At 54.6% G+C, this 17,472-nt stretch overlaps 1 pseudogene; it reads right to left on the reverse strand.

Annotated features, from left to right (window-relative positions):
* Positions 1-3,506: 3,506 nt before the first annotated feature.
* Positions 3,507-17,206, reverse strand: LOC119106282 (intraflagellar transport protein 52 homolog; annotated as a pseudogene).
* Between the last annotated feature and the right edge of the window lie 266 nt (positions 17,207-17,472).

The following is a 17,472-nucleotide window of genomic DNA, read 5'->3' on the forward strand; positions in this document are numbered from 1 at the left end:
GGATCACGTGGCAGCAGAGCACTGCATCCCAACGCTCCGGGATGTAGCGCAGTTCGTAGTTCGCAGTTCAGCGAATGACCGCGGGAGCCGCGGAAGTGAAGCTGATGCCCTTTCGGTGATAGTATTGTTTCACGTGGAAGAGCAAATTCCGTGACGCGTGAAATGTGTAGACTCAAAACTAGGAGTGAGTCAGTTCGTGGATTGACGAAACTTAAGGCATTTAGTCTTTTATAATCGTTTCCCTGTAGCCCAGTCATTTAACGTACGACGTTCAGCATTACCGTTTTGCCTTTGGAGGGTCTAAGTTTTTTATTTCCCGTCACTGTGCGGATAAAATCATCGCGCCTCTCATTCCCCGCGTTGTCACCCGTCAGAGTTTTCCCACCCAATCACCCAGCGTCCCCTGCGGGTAGCGCCTGTGATACGCAAACCAAAGCCGGGTCTCCGTGCGACCTGCGATGGATGGTCGTCCGTTCATCAGGGCTGGCAGATCTCTGCGGCCCCTCATCGAAGGACGCGTGTTTTAGACGCGTGCGTCGGTGTCCGGGCGACGCCGTGGCGGTCGTCGAGGACGCTGTCCGTGCGTGGCTCGCGTGTTGTCTGAGTGGGCTGGACACAGCTGGGAGGACGATGTCGGTGTTGGTCGGTGGTTTGGTGCCTCGAGCTCGTCCGCCCCAGACCCATGCTGTGCTGCATGTGAGGGTGTTGGATTGTGTCACTGTCCAACGGCGAAAACGATTTGCGTGCTGGTGAGCGCACGCTAAGGCATGTCTGTGCGTCCCGAGCGCCGAGAAGTGTATGATTGGCGAAAGAACCCACTTGTTGATGAAGTCCAATGTGTGTTGTGATGGATGCCCCGCGCAAATGTGGCGTTGTTGATTCAAAGAATAAACCATGTCGAATTTTGAACAGCCTGACCCTTCCGGCTTTGCGATTTCTCCTATTTTCGTATATTTCTGGTGGGACCGTAGCCGTATCCACAGCGTTTGCGGTCCACCAAACATTGCCGCTACATCACGTTTGGCGGCTGTGGAACTCACATCTAAGTTGACTTATCTGCAAAAAAAAACGAGCGGAGGAGAACCACCTCATGATGGTTTTTGGCGGCTTACGAGCGGTATTTGTTGAAGTCCCCCTGGTGTGCTGACCAGCAGCGGCGCCAGGGGGCGGCGGCCTCCCCACTCGCGAACTTCGGTCCCGGCTGTTTCATGTGCATGAGTCATCTCAGTTGGAAGACGGCATACAGGCGGTGGTGCAAGTCCGTGTATTTAGCGCAACGGCTCCGACAGTTCCGAGCTTCCGTCCAGAAGCAGAGACTTCGCCCGTCAGTGCCGGCTACATGACGAAGTACACCCCGGCCGACCGTGCACCAAAGACGCGGACACGCCGCCCCAGGCCGAACAACCAACCAGGCAAGCCAAATTTCACGCCACAAACTGGCTCCTCTGGACGGGTTCGGTGCACACAGTGGACGGCGACAGGTGAGCGCGACCTGACGTATTACGCGGAGGCAGAGATCAGAAACGTCACGAGCGCACGCAGGCTAGCGGCGCGGCGAGCGGTGAAGAGCGAGACCACGCGGTTACGGTCACGGTCACCGGCTGTGACCAAAAAGGTGACGTTGCATTTACATTATAGATCTCGCAGTGATAGATATAACACGTAACTCAAAGAACCGCGCCCTACACAAAACTTGTATCAAACGGCGACATAAGAGGCCCGGACAATTCTGCTGTAAATAAAACACTGGCCAGAGAGATCATGCTCACAACCGAGTCAATATTTCAAATAACGACAAACAAGTACTTGAAATGCAATCTCATCAATATGCTTCACACCACAAAAGCTAAATAGGAATCTTCCTGCAATGACTCACGCAGAAGGTACTCATAAAATGTCAAAATGACAGCAACGACAAAAAGCATGTTCCACAATATGACTAGAAAGTTGTCAGGTGTTCACAACCCAACGCCAGCCCCACCGGGCGTAGCGACTAGGTACATACTACACGCCAAGGTCAGGAGTGCGTGGTGCGTGCAGACGGCGATGTGACGTGACACAAGCCAGCGCGACTTATCGAGGTCACAAACCACGATCAGCACAGCGAGAGAGCCGAGGGGAACGTCCACAAGGACCACAGCTCCCGCAACAATGAACTCCACGAAACCCCGCATTTCATATTCGTGATGTCGTGCACGAGTTCTGCCGACTATTCGATCCTCCCATCTGAATATGGCGTGGTCGATCCCACAACGAAACTAATACGACGGATATCACAGCGGAAGTCTACCGTCATCTGGCAGCTGAGCCCCAATCCACAAAATCAAACCGCGCTAGCAAACCCCGCCGCGCCTTCGGAACCGCCGAAGCACCATCGGAGCAGCGGGGGAGCAGTCTGAGGGATCCCGGTCCCGCTGACGTCACGCGAGCTGCGTGGCAGGGTCACCATGTGCAGGTCCGTCACTCGCAGATGCACCAGGGACATCTGAGGTCCAGGGCCGGATGAAGGACACCTCGCTGACGTCTGGGAGTTCAAAGGACCGGAAGAGTTCAAGGACGGAATCCTGTCAGATCTAGACAAAACAGCTGATATATAGCCGACATAATTGAGAGCAATAGCCCGGAGGGGCAAATGCGGGACATGAGAAATCCAAAAACGGTTCGGATCGACAAGGATCATGTCGGGAGTTGCAACAGAAGGGGCGGCTGGGACCCACACTGTACCGGCGAGGTCCGGCTGGGCGCCCCGGCAGCCGAGACCGAGCTCAGCCCCGAGCGAAGGCCGAGCCCGGCTTCCCACAGCACAGTGAGTGGCTGGTCGGCGGCACGGGCGGAGGGGCGTCAGGCTGACCCCGCCCTCGCGCCGACGGCCGCCGGACTGAGGGGCGTCAGACTGACCCCGCCCCTCGCACCGACGGCCGCCGGGCTGAGGGGCGTCAGACTGACCCCGCCCTCGCACCGACGGCCGCCGGACTAGGGGCGTCAGACTGACCCCGCCCTCGCACCGACGGCCGCCGGGCTGAGGGGCGTCAGACTGACCCCGCCCTCGCACCGACGGCCACCGGGCTGAGGGGCATCAGACTGACCCCGCTCTCGCACCGACGGCCACCGGACTGAGGGGCGTCAGACTGACCCCGCCCTCGCACCGACGGCCACCGGGCTGAGGGGCGTCAGACTGACCCCGCCCCTCGCACCGACGGCCACCGGGCTGAGGGGCGTCAGACTGACCCCGCCCTCGCACCGACGGCCGCCGGGCTGAGGGCGTCAGACTGACCCCGCCCCTCGCACCGACGGCCGCCGGGCTGAGGGGTCAGACTGACCCCGCCCCTCGCACCGACGGCCACGGATGAGGGGCGTCAGACTGACCCCGCCCCTCGCACCGACGGCCGCCGGGCTGAGGGCGTAGATGGCTCGCACCACGGCCGGGATGAGGGGTCGACGACCCGCCCCTGCACCAACGCCGCGGCCATCAGACTGCCGGACTGAGGGGAGCAGACTGACCCCGCCCTCGCACCAACGGCCGCCGGACTGCCGGCTACTCCATAACCTCCTGCTGCTCGTAATACCCGGTGTCGAACTCCTGAAACGAGGTCTCCAGTCAGAGGGGGCGCACCATCTAACGCTCTCAAACTGGTCAACGTCAGCGACACGGGTGAGGGATGGTGCCGTCTCACTGCTTTTTATCATGGAGTAATGCTTTCTTGTCCCCCTATATCACTGTGCAGTCAATGTTCCGTTGCGAGTATTCGGCGTAAGCCGGTCTTTACAAACTGGCCGACACAACAGCCACTCCAAAAGAATAGATTGTCACCTGACATCCAACGCATGTTGGGACTCAGTGAGTTACAACACACAGGCGTGGCTCTCCAAAACGTTGCCGCGAATCAGTAAGAACAACGCGCTGCACGTGTCCGCAACACTCGGCCCTGTGCTCTCCGACTCTGGCCGGACCGCACCTGGTTCAGCTTCCTGAACTCCACCAGCTGGAACAGAGTGTACTCCAGGATGTGCTTGGCGCTGCGCGAGTCGGGCGGCAGCTTCACGGTGATTCCTGACGATGGGACACAACAGCACGAGGTCACGAACTGTGCGGAGAGGAAGCCAGAGGCAATGCGGGGAGGGGGGGAGGAGGCAGGGGGAAAGAAGAGGTGCAAAGACTCGCCGACAGAGGCTGGAGATCATACGACCTCGGCACAGTTCTGAGGACAGCAAAGATCACCCCGATCCTAACCCATCTGAAGTATATCGTCAGAAAATTCGCCACCCAATCGCCTACTCCTGAAGAAAACAGCTCCCCGAACGAACGGTCAGGGATCACGTTTCGGAAACCAGAATGAACACACCGCCAAATCCTATAAAAGCCTTCCCGATCACAGGCGCCATGGCGAGGCAAAACACGTCTGGGAAGAGCAGCACGACTCATTTCCACACAGACCACCGGTGGAGGCAGCGGCGGCGGCCGCCACCCGCCCCTCCCCCTCGCCCACGCACCCATGACGTCACCGCACTCGCGGGCGTAGTACTCCAGGTCGGAGTCGTTGCACTTGTTGGTGGCCTGCGCCAGCCGCGACTTCTCGCTGCTGAAGGCCTCGTCCAGGTCAAACAGCTCGAGCGGCGGGTGCGGCAGCTCGCGGAACGCCGGCGGAAATATCTGACGTCACGCAAAGGGTGTGACGTCAAACCATGACAGCTCGCGGGACGACGGTGGGAACATCCGACGTCTTACAACGGAGGCAACAGAAAAAGGGAGGAATCAATGGACACTTGACGTCATTCACCAAACACCAGACACTGCCAGGGATCCAGGGAATACAGTAGAGGACTCACGACACGCGGGGCACACAAACAGGAGCTGTGAGCAAGCACGACGGATTCCCATAGCTCGCAAACGACAATGCATGGGTTACAATGCCTGGAGGACGACGGCTTGAAAGCGCAAAGATATACTGAACTGCATCATGGCTTCCGGGCGGGTAATTTTGCCAGCGCCTCAGTCGCTAAATAACCATACACCTTCAGCGCCTAACCGCACGCCACAGTCACCAAATGTATACTACTTTAACACGAGAGCCGAAAGCTCACAAAACTAGACGCTGCGTAATATCATGCTTGTAGCCTTCCCAAGCCGTGAAACCAATGCCAGCTTATCACGATAAAAGCAACATACTTACAGACAAGCATGTGGCCGTAATGCCTGAATTGGTCAGGTGGAAAACTGGAAAATTTCTGGCGCAGCAAACACCAAACAAGTAGCCCATGTCGCACGGCTTGAGAAAACACCATATTGCCCACCGATTTTCGTGGTGTTGCAACAGCCATCGTACCGGAGCATCGAGGAGGGAAGCAAGCAAGGTTGGGAAGGATCGGCCCTTCGTGAATCAGGATAGCAGTAGTCCTCGCACGGTCCGTGAGGCCGACAGAAGGCAAGGTACGGGCTACTGCTTCATCCTCAGCTGTCGTGCGCCAGCGACATACAAACCGCCATGTACTGCAGGTGAGGAGCAGGCAACGCTTACCCAGCACGCAGGGATGTGCATAACACTTCTGGTCCGGCTTCATCATAGTTTTAGGTACGTGGATAGATTTAGATGGATAGATTGGTAGAGCTCCGGCCCGTCAGCGTCGGCCCACGTGAAGACATCGCACTGCGACGGCTGGCTCAGAGCACAGACCGCGCTAGCCGGCTTCAAAACAGTGACAAAGTCGGCATGTTCTCCTCAGAAATAATGTTTTGGGGCGGAGGTACGTTATTCAAAATGTTGGCCTCATTAGGCCAGATCCTGGACCCCGGCCCTGATGAGTTGTGACAATGGTCATCCTCACCGCGATTCGCCATGCAAAAACATGTATTTAATTCGCATCTATCTGATGGATTTCTGACTGGATAGGAAACGATTAAATTCAGGAAGCACGTGAATTGTGCCGTCCGTTGAACTCGAATTGATTGGACTGTCATGCACGGGAGATAACGTCTTCGGACATACTCCGACTTTGCAAGGCCGGTTAAGGGAAACTGTATTGCACTAAGTCGGTGACGTTCTGGGCTCCTACAACACTGAAGAGACCTGGACTAGAACACTCCAGTTTCAGGGCGTGACTCTGAGTTTTCAGTAGACGGAACACGACCGAAAAAGTACGGTTCTCTGTGTGATTGCCCCAGTTTTTAATGCTGATGCAAACTATATTTCATGACTCATTTAATACCACATATTTGTATTGCTGCACAGCGGTAAGTCCGGCCAGCGCGGCTGACAAGCTTATGCTTGCCCAGCATCGCAAATATGCACTCTTGCGCTGACCATGTCCATTGTCATACCTTCATGCCACTGCATTCCAGCCTTTTCGTACTGCCAGCACAGCCCAATTTCCCTAAATGCATCATGCATGATGACGGGCCAATAGAAGCCCCGACGTAAGTGGACCCATCAGCTTTTAATGCATTACAAACACAGACCACGTACAAGCCGGGCCTGGCAATGTCCCGCGGCGCTAGCCAATCGCACCAGCGCGGCGAAACCGATCTCGAGCGACGGCGGCTGGCGCTCAGGAGGAGCGGCCCGCAAGCCGCCTGAGTCGAGTCTGGCCACCCCTGACTCGTGACTCGTCGCCCCGAGTCGGCACTCACGGCGGGCTGCAGCGGCGGCAGCGGCGTCTCGAACTGCGGCGTGATCAGCTTCAGCGGCTCGTGCTTGACGCCCAGCTTCTCGTACGACTCGATCGCCTGTCGAGGAGGAGCCGGTGTCACATGACGTACACGCTCAGCTCCCAGCGCGACTCGGTCGCTGCCAGCAGCGGCGCATCGCCCTGCCTGGAGTGACGAACGCATCGCAAAGAACAACGCCTGGAAAGCGTCGTCACGTGCGCTACGTGACCAACTGCACGACACAAAGGCCGCCCCGCCGGTCTGCGGGTCCCAACCAGCCCCGTGGTACGACTGTCTGCATCTGACACAGCACCTGGCACGCCCGGCTGACGACGAGGGAGCCGCATCACCGAGATGCTGGGCCGGCCTACAACACAGCGTCGCGCACAACTCGATCCCTTTACAGCAAATGATCACCGGAGGAGGGGTGAGGGGTACTTCGTGTGAAGCGGCTGCGGCCAGAACCACGGTGACCACTGGTTTAAGACAAGAGTGGAGGGAGCTGATCACTGAGTGCCCAAGCGCTCATACGTGGCAGGTGGCTGTTAGTGACACGCAAAACACTTAATCTTACAATGCGTTACAGCCAGTTCATACCCGGCAGACTGGCTGCATAATCCGCTGCAGGTTCTGCAGTCGTCAGCTGTTGAAGACAAGAGATGCAATATTTAAGCCCGCAAGGTCCGTAAAGCGCGGCCAAAAAAGCTCAGAACGCTACCTCTAGTGTGCGACAACAGGCTGCAGAATCCGCAGTCAATCCGCAAGGTGTGGGCGGGCCTTGACGCTGGTCTTGACCTGACGTGTGACAGTTCACCTCAACACTTCATCCGCCGTCGACATAACCCCACGAGACAGTCGCTGCCTCCTCTCCCAGCCATTCAGCCCGCAGAGGTTTGCCTTGACGCTGGTCTTGACCTGACGTGTGACAGTTCACCTCAACACTTCATCCGCCGTCGACATAACCCCACGAGACAGTCGCTGCCTCCTCTCTCAGCCATTCAGCCCGCAGAGGTTTGCCTTGACGCTGGTCTTGACCTGACGTGTGACAGTTCACCTCAACACTTCATCCGCCGTCGACATAACCCCACGAGACAGTCGATGCCTCCTCTCCCAGCCATTCAGCCTGCAGAGGTTTGTCTTGACGCTGGTCTTGACCTGACGTGTGACAGTTCACCTCAACACTTCATCCGCCGTCGACATAACCCACGAGACAGTCGCTGCCTCCTCTCCAGCCATTCAGCCCGCAGAGGTTTGCCTTGACGCTGGTCTTGACCTGACGTGTGACAGTTCACCTCAACACTTCATCCGCCGTCGACATAACCACACGAGACAGTCGCTGCCTCCTCTCTCAGCCATTCAGCCCGCAGAGGTTTGTCTTGACGCTGGTCTTGACCTGACGTGTGACAGTTCACCTCAACACTTCATCCGCCGTCGACATAACCCCACGAGACAGTCGCTGCCTCCTCTCCAGCCATTCAGCCCGCAGAGGTTTGCCTTGACGCTGGTCTTGACCTGACGTGTGACAGTTCACCTCAACACTTCATCCGCCGTCGACATAACCACGAGACAGTCGCTGCCTCCTCTCCCAGCCATTCAGCCGCAGAGGTTTGTCTTGACGCTGGTCTTGACCTGACGTGTGACAGTTCACCTCAACACTTCATCCGCCGTCGACATAACCCCACGAGACAGTCGCTGCCTCCTCTCCTAGCTATTCAGCCCGCGGAGGTCTGCCCAATGCCAAAACCGCACCAAAAAAAAAACGAGACGAACACGGGGCCATCATCACGAGTAAGGGAGATGGCCACGCCGACCGACCTGCGGCACCAGACGGGTGTTGATGGAGAAGACCTGCGTGTCGAACAGCTTGGTGTAGTCGGCCGGCACGCTCTCCGACTCCTGCAGACAGACGCGCGGCCGCTCCCGCAGGATAGCCGTCGACGGGATCGGCTTGTAGTAGCTGATCTGGCAACGCATAGAACTCATGGAATCACTGACAGCACGCAGCCGCTCCGCCAGGATAGCCGTCCACGGATCTGGCTGTAGTCGCTGATCTGGCAACGCAGAACATCATGGGATCACTGACAGCACGCGGCCGCTCTGTCAGGACAGCCGTCCACGGGATCTGGCTGTAGTCGCTGATCTGGCAACGCAGAACTCATGGAATCACTGACAGCACGCAGCTGCTCTGCCAAGACAGCCGTCCACGGGATCTGGCTGTAGTCGCTGATCTGGCAACGCAGAACATATGGGATCACTGACAGCATACGGCCGCTCCGCCAGGACAGCCGTCGACGGGATCTGGTAGGATTCGCTTGTTCTGGCAACACAAGACATATGACGTCACTGGGAGCGTGATAGTCCGAACTGGCCCTTGTGGAGGTTTCTTGTTGAAGTGCTGTTCTGGAAACACGGGGGAGACGTCAGCACGTGCGTGACGGCTTCCTAATGATTCCAAGGACTACATTAGCCACAGCGCAGAGCGGAACATGACGTCGCTCCGTGCATAAGGTTACGGTTATCATTTAGAAAGGAAACACATGGGGGCGTGTATGTTTGCTGCTGATGCAGCAGCACACAGATGGAAAGACAGCCGAACAGGTGACGAAGGTTCAAGATAATCCGACCAACCGACAGCTGTATGCCAACAGTAGCTGCAGCGATCGCCCGCATGCAGGCATGGTTTAAATAGTTTAAGCGATTACGCAATTGTTTGGCGATTCAGTGGCAGCGAGTAGTACATCTCTGTCGCCAACGATGTAGGGGAAAATGTTGAAATCGTCAAAGTTTGGCTGCGACGACAGTCTTCGTGAACAGACTAAATCTTCCCCCAGTCTGGCGAACCCGATCATAAAACGGCATAACACGCCAACGTTAACAGCATTTTCTTCGCTCGGATCAGGCTTAAAGTACCGTTCCTAGCGCCCACTCATTAGTGGGAAAACTGCGGTAGAGCAGACGGCAGGACTTCAGGCGACAACGCCGATGTCATGAGACGAACATGACCGACCCGAGGTAGACCATGAGAGGTGGCGCAGACTGGTTGGTAGAGCGTTCGCCCCTGACCGCATGCGTAGTGTCGTGAGTTCGAGCCCGGCTGCTGGCACAGAGTTCCATCGCCGCCACGGCAATCGCTGTGAGAGCGACGTCCAATGGCCTTGGACGATGGCTGCGACGTCCCCCCCCCCCTGCCAATAAGTAGCATTACTATCAAGCGCAACGTGTCGGGGCTATGATGCGTTACTAGTTCACAGTCCACGGGTCCGCGACGGCGTCAGGCATCCGTCTCGCTGCGCCCTTGGGCCGAGGCCGATCGCGGCAGACCGCCCGGCGGCGGCGGCACCATTTGACCCGACCCAGGCGGCGGTGGGAGGGGGGGGGGGGGGTACCCGGAACCCGTTAATGATCGTCAGACGGCAGGGCGCGGCGGCCTGGAGGTTGGCGCCACCAGGCCGCGCAGTAAGGGCTTCCGCTGCGGCACGGCCGGCCGACGGCAACCAATCACCGGATGGCAGTCCTGTTGCCATGGTGACGGGCTACACAGAGTACAGCCGGGTCAGAGAGATACCCGACGTGTTTCTCTGGACAAGACTCTTTGAACTCACCACGGCACTTCGTGTTGGTAGATATTCAATGACTCTCTAAAAGTGAGAGAGAGTATTGCACGATTGCGTGTCTTCGTCTTACAATCTTTCTTGCGCTTATGCCGCTGATCAAAGAAGTGAAGTTCAGTCGGAGAAGTTATAGAACTTGCAGAGCATTCAATGAGGCCTGCTCTGCCAATTTCACGCACTGCCTTGAGCATGTGAGGCGCTGCAAAACTTGTGTGCACCTAATGACGGGAGGTAATTGGCCAACTGCGCAGACGCGGCAGGCGATGTGTGGCGGAGACATGCCGTTGTGGCTACCTGTGCAGTTGATTAACTGCGCCGACCCCGCAAATGATGTGTGGCGGGGACATACCATTGCGGCATATGTGCAATTGTCTGACTGCGCAGACTCCGCAAGTGATGTGTGCCGGAGACAGGCCATCGCTTCGTTTAAAATAAAGCCAAAAGCGGCAGAACCAGACCATGAGGTCGCTGAGAGCACGGTTCAGCACGGTTCAACACAACACCAGGCCATTCACAGATCCCGAGCTTCCGCCTGGACCGCCCCCCCCCCCCCCCCCACTGTTCTAGCAGCATGCAGCCACTGGCAAGGGAGCATGTAACGCCCCTACACGAGCAATGATCCATGCTCCACCGAAACCACGCTGTCTTTTCACGCAGGAGTCGTGACATCGTCCTCACCTCCGGGTTTCCGGCGTCGATCTTGTTCAGAGCGATGACCTCGGGTCGGGTCAGGATATCGAACAGCACATCCTTGATCTTGCTGTTCTCCTCCTTGTCCAGGTACTGGTCGGACAGCATGGCCACAGAGCCCAGCGCGACGATCTTGCCGCCAGCCTCGTTCTGGTACAGACCGCAGATCTGGAACGCAGTGGATCCGTCTCGGCTTTCCAGGCGGAGTTGTCTTAAATATCAGACATGTTTACGCTGCGCCGGAAAAGTTATTTCCGGAACAAAAAGGTGATAATCAAGCATGCAGAATCATCTATAAGGACTGCAGATGGACGAAACAAGAGGACGGAGACGAGTCCCAAAAGTTTAGAAGTACAAGCATGAGTGTTATACATACAGAGCACGCACCGGGGTCAGGGACGTGCACCACGAGCTACATACCAGGGATCGGGAGCACGTACCAGAGATCGGAAGCACATATCGGCTATCGGGAAAACGCACTGAAGATCGGGAGCACGTAGCTGAGATCGGGAACATGTACAGGAGATCCGAAATACGTGCTTGAGATCGGGCGCGCGCATCAGAGATAGGGAACACGTACTAGATATCACGAGAACACATCAAGATCGAGAACACGTACCTGAGATCGGAAACATGCGCCAGAGGTCCGAATTAGGAATAAAAAAGGGCGCACGCACCAGAGATCGGGAACACGTACTAGATATCCCGAGCACACACCAGAGATCGGGAGCACGTACCAGAGATCGGGAACATGCGCCAGAGATCCGGACAACATATCAGAGATCGGGGCCATATACCAGAGACATCGGGAGCATGTATCGAAGATCGGGAGCACGTATCACAGATAAGGAGCACGTACCAAAGATCGGGATCACGTACCAGAGATCGGGAACACTATCCGCACATCACGAGCACGCACCGGTGACGGGAAGCACGTACCGGTCTGTTACCCGGGAAGGCGACGCTGCCGGTGGAGAGCAGGGGCACAGCCGGCTTCACCACGTTGATAGAGGCGCCGAACGGGTACAGGTAAACCAGAGCCCTGCGGCAGGCGGCCGGTTCACGGCACCGGCCAGCGCAGCAGCGCTGCACAGTGGTGCTGACACGGCCGCTGAATACAGACTGCTACGGCAGGCGCGCACACAAATGATCGACTAAAGGGAGGTCGGATAGCGTTGAAGCATCCACGCAGGAGGCCGGTCGGGGCCGTGGTAGGCAATAAGTGTCCGGCGACCTTAAAGGATTTTGCAAATTCTTGCTTGAAGGTTGCCTACCGCATTAGCTGAACACGAACGAAAAAAGGTTGCGTGAATATGGAATGCAAGCCACGCACCTTGATGCGAGCCGTAAGCACGTACCGTTCCGAGCTTGAGATATTCTGGGAAGCTCCATAAGTGCGTTAGTGTATGTTCCATCAGCGCAGCTGCATTGCTGGCGCAAACAGCCAAAACCCATCGGGCCATCTCGAGCTGTTTGCAGAGGCTCCGGTGCTCCGACGGAGCGGCACTCACTGTGTGTTGTTGCCATCCTCGTCCATCCCCATTCCGGGAATGCTCTTGCCCGCCATCTGGCTCAGAGCACGGTTCAGAATGCCGTTCGATACGTAACACTCCTTGGGGTGGAAGTACTTGTAGTACTGGGACCGCACCACAGCATCTGGGGAGGTACAGCGTGTGATGAGGCGATACGCCACCCACGATGAGGGAATATGCGCGATGAAACCGAAGCAGCGCCACACAATACAATGAACAAAAAGAAACGCAAAATAATGAACACGGCTGCCTGCACAAAACATTTAACATCAGGCGAAAGCAGTCAGACGCAGCCTTGCACAAAATCATGTCCAACAGCGCGGAATCTCATCCGAGCGTACGCCTGCGGTGGTCAGTGACCCACACAACGGGAGACAGCGGCACTGGCCGCGGCCAGGCAGCCCCGTGGCTGCCACGTCACACGGGCGCGCCTCGTGCGCCAGCGCCGGGGGGCCGCCCACAGGGGCAGCACGCACAGCTGTCAGAGGGGCGGCGGGGGGGGGGGGGGGCTGTCAGAGGGATCTCGGGTGCGTGTCGGCGTCAGGAGAGAGCGGCAACACGGCAAGGCACTCCGGCCCGGCGGAGACTGCTGCCGGTGGACACGGCAGGCGGTGGGCGGCCGCAGACGCCGGAGGCGCCGCGCAGCACGGGACTGGCAGACGGCCGATCGCGGTCGTCACAGACACAAACAGCAATCACCAAGCCGGAGAAGGTGACGTCATTGGGACTCTTCACACAATGTGGAGAGCAGCAGGCTTTGCGTAGCATTGTGAGCCACAAACGAAGGGTAAAACCAACACAGCATGAGGGGAATCCCAGACCCTGGTTGCAAAGCTCTTTTGCAAAAGCGACTTTCAAGCCACTACTGCACACAGAGAGGGGACGCTCAGGACGGGCGGCATGACGTGATGTACTGCACGATGTCTGACGCCACTTGTCGAATATTGACATTATTCTTGTCGAATTATGCCGAATATTACATTATTGATGTTCGAATATTACATTATTCCTGATTATCTTAACTGACGTTGGTCTAGATTGTCTCTGGCGGCAAAACCCTCGCCGGCCAGGGACAATCAAGTAGTTTTACATGTGGTTACAAGGCCCACGCAGAAGCGTAATTACAGTTTTGTGTCTGACACGCGGCCGGTGAGATTAAATCCAGACAACTCCATTCAAAAATTCATTCACCCCTAGGGCATTTACCACGCGCACAATGCAGACGAAGTGCTTCAATCACGAAAGGAGATTGCCTGTACCAGAGCCGTTAAGCCAGCATAGATGCCAGCAAATCTTCCAGGAATGCGACAACTTGCGCAGGGCAAGAGCGCCAGTCGCTGAGGCAAAAATATCCGCCGGCGAGATTGCCAGAAGCCTGTGCACAACGGCCTACCGGGGAGCACATTCAAGTGAAGATTGTTGCATGGCTCTAATCAGTTCGTGGAAGGACCACGTTGATAATCATGTTTCTTGTGCTAGACAGCTCAGTCAATAAGGCATACGTATGTTTCGCGCTGACAAGCAAATTTGGATGGGTGCATGTCTCTTTTTTTTGCTTCGCAAGCCATTTCTATTCAACGGCTGAAGACGTGTCACTAAACCAAGAATAATGCCAAGCGATGTATGGAAAGATATCGCTGTAAGTTCAGTCGTATCATGTTGTAGCAGCAGCTGTTAGAGCGTGAGTATCGTACACAAACCGACAAAAGTGTCCCCTGTAAGCGGAGTGGATACTTCCACTGCGTGAATAAATCCATAAATCCACCCACAGAAGTCTCATTACGTAAGTTGTTCAGCGCATTAGTAAGGAACACTATTCACGTAGGTAAGACAGTAGTATTAGCCTGATTTCTCGGCAAAAGTAGGAGAATGGAGATATAGCTAGGTTGGTATTTCGGCAACATACCTTCATCGAAACAATGGTAGAAGTCTTAAACAACTAGAAATAACTGTTATTGTTCCGATAAAGGCATGTCGCCGAAGAATCAACTAACTATATTTCCATTCTCCTGTTTTTTTTCCGAGGAATTAGGCTAATACTACTGTCTTTTTATCGAGTAGTGGGTCTCATATTTTACGAATTTGGTGCAATTGATAAGCACGTGCAATTTTCCCCATTTCTTTCGAAAAAGAATACTGCTCGACGCACCGCTTACCGCTACCGGCGAACACGTCCCGTCATGTCATCCTCCGCAGCCCTGCCCTGACCGCTATCGATGTTCCTGGGGCTCTCGCCGCTGCCGCCGCTGCCGCCCTCCCCAGCGCCGCGTTCTCACCGCTGTTGATACTCATGCCGTACTCCTCCAGCAGATAGTTGATGTTCGTGCGACTGCGCTTCTCGCCGCCCTCGCCGAGCAGCACCAGCAGGCTGCCGCCGTCCAGCCACGTACCGCTTCATCGCCTGCCGAGAGGCCGGGCAGTCAGCGCAGAGCTCGGGGGCCGGTCGCAGCTCGGGGAGGTGACTGGCAGGCGTGGGGCAGAGGTGCCAAGCAGATCGTCACGAGTTGTGCTGTGTGCAGGCACGTTATTGATGTCGCCAGGGCACACTGAGGCGGGGGATAAATTGTGGGTGCTCTGGCACAAACTGAATTGCTCGCGACAGATCCAAATCACCAGCCTGCACTACATCACACTAAGAATATTCCGCGACCCGCATCAATCAGGTTTCACGAAATAGCTCGCTTCCCGTCAGACACGGTGATCTTTGGATCCCATTACGCAAAGCACGCAGTCACGCGAGCCCGTGCCTGAGCCTCTGGCGGACTCCCGCCGAAGAGGGTGCGAGCCCCCAGCTCACCTCGATCTCATGCACGCTGAACTTGTCGGCCGGTCCGGGCACTACGAACACACGTGCCTCCGCCAACACCTCAGCCGTGATCTCATCGCCGTTGCTGAAAACCGCGCACATGGCACACTGTGAGAACACTCACCATGTCTTCAATGGCTGTGTCAAATGTTGGGCATGGCAATGTAACATGGAAGTATGTAAATCTAGAACATATATCATATTTGCATGGCAATGGCAGAATTGTTAGAAGATGGCATCAACCTGGTTCATAATGCACACCTCACTTTCCTCTATACAGGTATTATCATAATCAAATACATAAGATATGTCACACAATATATGTAAATCCTTATGATTTGAAGATATTAAGACAAGATCGAAATTGGTCCTGTTCAAACCCCTGAACCTTGGGCAAAATTGCTCCAAAAAGTTGACTTGAATGACAAGGGTTTGCTGGACATGGATTTTCATGAATGTCACCAACCAAAAGCAACTTCATGCATGCTTCATGCATGTGACACACCTGATTTTGTTCCAATAAATCATGTGCTGATGAGCGTGGTGCTAAGCATGCATTCCAAGATGATGAAGTGTTGAACATTTGCCACTTGCCAACCAGTCCACAAATTGTTAAGTGATAAGCAATGAAATGCAAAAGATTGAGCCCTGGTCACCCAACATGCAAGCTTTAGACATGTCCCGAGATTCCTGGTACCCTCAACATGTCCACAGAAGTGCTATCTATAATGGCCAGTGTTAACCCTCCTGATACATCCACAGCAAGTCCATAAAAAGCTAGATGCAAAATGAGGCTGATATAAAGATGATCCAGAATTGCTACATCACTGAACACAAGTCTGCATGCTACAAGACAACCCACCTGCTGGGTTTCCAGTTTCCCTTCAGTTTCCTAGCCAGTGTTTTAAGGCCAGCAGATATCTGGAATGTTTCCCCTTTGGATGCATCAAATATCACATGGTCTCTGCTGCCAGCAGAGCCCTGGCTGCCCTGCAACAGACAAACACAGCCAACAGGAAGATAAGACACATTTTCAAAACAGTGCAGTCTCATTTCATTTCAAACAACACTCAGTGGATGATGCAAACATGCAGAATGCAGTACATCACTACAATGTAAGCTTACCAGGTTCATATGTGCATGACAGGTTGCATGGATTTACAGAAGTGAATTTTGTGGCATAAACTCCATGAACATATGCTCAAGATCTGAAAGCATGGTGTTAATGGTCCTGCCTTATTACTATAACATAGCTTGTTTTATGTGCATGCCATTCTGGGTGCTGCATATTTCTATTCACAACTTTGTTTGTTGTTCCTTTAATTTGTGTATGTGTACTTGTAAATTCATGAATCAAGTATTCCAGAAAAATGCTTGCCTGCAACAATAATGATTATCCTCGCTCCTGATGCTAAAGAACCCAAACAAGTCAGAGTATGGTAGAACCAAGGCATTGCTTACCTCAAAAGAAGGTGCCATGCCAGAAGAACTATTGTTTGCTAAGCTGAGTCTTTCAAATGCTAACAGCAAGAATGTATTACAGCTCTTTTACCTGTAAATATGGGGATTATTACTATATGATATAATGGATGCCACACACGCTCATTATCATTTCATATTTCATGCTTTCAAAAGGTGACCCATCACAAGAAATCAGAAAGGATAATACCAAGAAGTAATAACAATAATACAGTTGTATTATTCAGGGCTATAAGCCAGCCGCTAGGAATATCAATGGGAATACACAACCAGTTCTTAACATTGGTATTGAGCTGCGTGCTTGAACCGACAATGGTCTTTTTAACTGCTGAGAGCCAAGTCCAAGGGGAAAGCAATGGAAGTTCCATCCAAATGCCTTCAATCACAAACTATGTATGACAAATATGGACCACATAGCCGGATATCTCAATATAACGAAACATCACGTCACTGCATTTGAACATTTATGTATCCTGATATATTACTTGTCCCGTGTGCGTTAGTTTACATGATGATCAATATGCTTCCAAACTGCATTCCAGATATGGTAGTGCTGATGGTTATGGCATCAAATTTTTGCGCCAACGAAGAAATATGCATGGCCGATCAATGGCAGCTATTCATGGGTTTTATACAAACCATCTGCTTAGATCGCTACAATTAAGCATGACAATGTGCCGTCGGAAGCGAATCGTCAGAAGTCAGAAGAAC

This window comes from Pollicipes pollicipes, unplaced genomic scaffold (assembly GCF_011947565.3).
Source record: "Pollicipes pollicipes isolate AB1234 unplaced genomic scaffold, Ppol_2.1 Scaffold_6138;HRSCAF=7277_pilon_pilon_pilon, whole genome shotgun sequence".
Taxonomy (NCBI): Eukaryota; Metazoa; Arthropoda; class Thecostraca; order Pollicipedomorpha; family Pollicipedidae; genus Pollicipes; species Pollicipes pollicipes.